Source organism: Asterias rubens, chromosome 6 (assembly GCF_902459465.1).
Source record: "Asterias rubens chromosome 6, eAstRub1.3, whole genome shotgun sequence".
Taxonomy (NCBI): domain Eukaryota; kingdom Metazoa; phylum Echinodermata; class Asteroidea; order Forcipulatida; family Asteriidae; genus Asterias; species Asterias rubens.
In genome coordinates this window covers 11,952,164-11,954,896 of record NC_047067.1, presented here as the reverse complement: position 1 = coordinate 11,954,896, position 2,733 = coordinate 11,952,164, and positions in this window count along the sequence as shown.

Below are 2,733 nucleotides of genomic sequence, written 5' to 3'. Positions count from 1 at the left end.
GTGTTTGAGAAAAACGTCTGAGCGCTCTGGTGGTAACCCAGGTTGCATACTCCCGAGGGAGCTGAGAAAGAATAAAAGAAACGTTGATAGCCCAGTGAACACTAATGTAAAGCGCATTGTTACGGTTATAGACCTTAAATGCATTGACATCATCCAGCCGCCATCTTAGAGGAAAAACGGTGACGAAACAATTGAGGCGCACAGATTTGTACGCGCGGCGCATAGTATTGGTCAAGGAACAACCTCCTTTTGACCTCTAGGTGAGGGTGCCCTACTGAAATGACGTCATGTGCATAAGGTCTATTGTGGTTTTCCCTCCTGTGCGCGTTGAGCACCTCATTGTGGTGGATTTTGGCGCCGTATAAATATTCTTTATTAATATTATATAAGAACCAATAATATTATTATGGTACTTCTTGCAGAAGAATTACCGAAGGGTAATAATTTCATCCCTCTCATTTGAATCCTAGGTTGTTTTAAAACCCCATGAAATAGGGGCTCAAGGTCAAACTGAGTTTTGTAATGCACACATTTTCCAATAGATGAAAGGGGGAAAGTCTCTTACCTCGCAATAAAATGGTGTAAAATATCATTGCTCTTGGAAGTAAACTGTGCCCTTAAACTTTTTTGAGAAAAATAGCAGAACAATTTGAAGTAATACATATTTCAGTGTGAAGGAAATTCTGCTTAGCAAATTTCTTGGCTGCGCAGAAAATTACCATGGTACCAGTCGCAGCAACAGTTACTGTATGGTGTTTTGGCTGGTAATCTATTTATGCTAAGCAAATGTTATTTGTGCTAAGCAAGTTTTTATGCTTGTACAGGCTTTCTGAAATTGGGCCCTGATAGTTTGTTAATTGAAAGTACAGCTAGTCAAGAACCAACACTACACGGTCACTGACCTGGATGTATCAGGGAAATTGGAAATGAAGGAATAAGTGGCTGTTAGAGTTCAATCTTTCCAATCAAACATGTTGAAGAGTTGTTAAGAGAGGAATCCTGCCTGTCCCCTGGAGCAGAATGACCTTTTATTCATCTGTGGAAAAGGAAGAGGATTTGATGACCCAGGAACTTGGAGGTTTTTCTTTTTTAGGTTTTTTTTTTTTTTTTTACGTGATTTTTTTTTCTTTCTTTTTTCCCTTGGACAATCTGGACTTTGTCATTTCTGTTCTGCAAATTAACTGTGTGTCACTGGACTGTTTCGCAGGAAGTCGCTTCTTGTAAGACAGAAAGCTCCATCTGGGGCTGCCGGAAGTCGCTTCTTGTAAGACAGAAAGCTCCATCTGGGGCTGCCCTTTCAGACGAATTCAAAGCTCCACTCTTGGGACGATTCATATTGCTTCGGGTGTCAAAAGTATTGCAACTGAAATGGGTGAGCGACCAGAATGCAATGCACCTTATCTCAGTTTTCATTTTTTCCTCCCCCAGAAACATATCATTAAAGTACAGATAAATACATCTTATTAGTGAACATTAAACCAGTACATCCCAATTGATTCTGACCAATGGCATTTGTGTTTTACTAGAGTTTTTAAAAATGGCAATTAATGTGCCATATTTAGTCATTGTGGTGCTTAAAGATGGAGTGTGAGCGGCACTTGTAACCAACCTTACAACAAGTAAAGATTTAAAATGTCATGGCTATTTGAAACTTGTTTACCACAATCCATTTTCGTTGGTGAGCACTTAGGCCTATATCTTATCTTATTCCCTTTAGTTGTTTTCATTTGCAACTTTGCAACAACCGAGTTTTCAAATAATGTATTGCAAATTGTAAGTAGTATATACATTGTCATTACAAATATCTACAATTTCTATTGTAGACTGGTCTTGGTCGAGACTTTTCGTGGTCTGTCTCGAGCATGCAATGGTCTCAGACTGCCTGGTCTTGACTATACAACACTGCTTACATATTAATGCAAAATACACTTCCCCTCTGCAACAGCAATTTAGTTATGATTTGTATTTAAACCTTGAAAACATTTGCATTTTTGTTTGTGCAAGATGTTATCTCATCGTCTGACACAAAACAAAGTCTGGTTGTGATTGTTGTATGTGACTAATCTCTGTCTCGGGATAATAGATCCCTTGCATGACGTCGAAGTTTTGGCTGGGTGGGGTCGAAGGACTGTCTATCAACTCAATTCAATTTAACTTATATTTATAATTCCGTACAATAAGAAAAGACAAAATCATATGGACATAAATTAAAGTAGTGTACAAGCAAAGAGTAAACATGACCAATGATAATTATACTGAACAAAAACGTAATAATATAAGTTGTGAGTTTAGAATGCTGTTCAGTGTGACCTTGTACATTCTTTCAGTATTCTGGCAGGCAAGATACTACAGTGGTCCTATGGGAAAGTTGACATTTTGTGTCATAATTTCCACATACAACCAAGAGTTATGAAAGTAAAAGCTGGACAAGTTTTGAGATGTGCCCCAGGTCATCATATCAAAAGTTGATAAGAATTGGACAGTGCAATCTCCATAAAATATTAGGTTTTATGTTTTCTTCCATGAGCTGTGTACAAATCGTGCCTGCAGAAAGTCCAGGCTATGTGACTCTTTTGTAAACATGTCACAGGTCACATCAACTATATGACGATGCTTGTGGAGAACAGCCATAGACAAAAACAAAACAATAAGCAAAGACAACATAACCAAACCCAAAATGGATGGGAGAGAATGCAAAAAGCACAAGTAATGAGTTAAATCCAAAGATTGTAT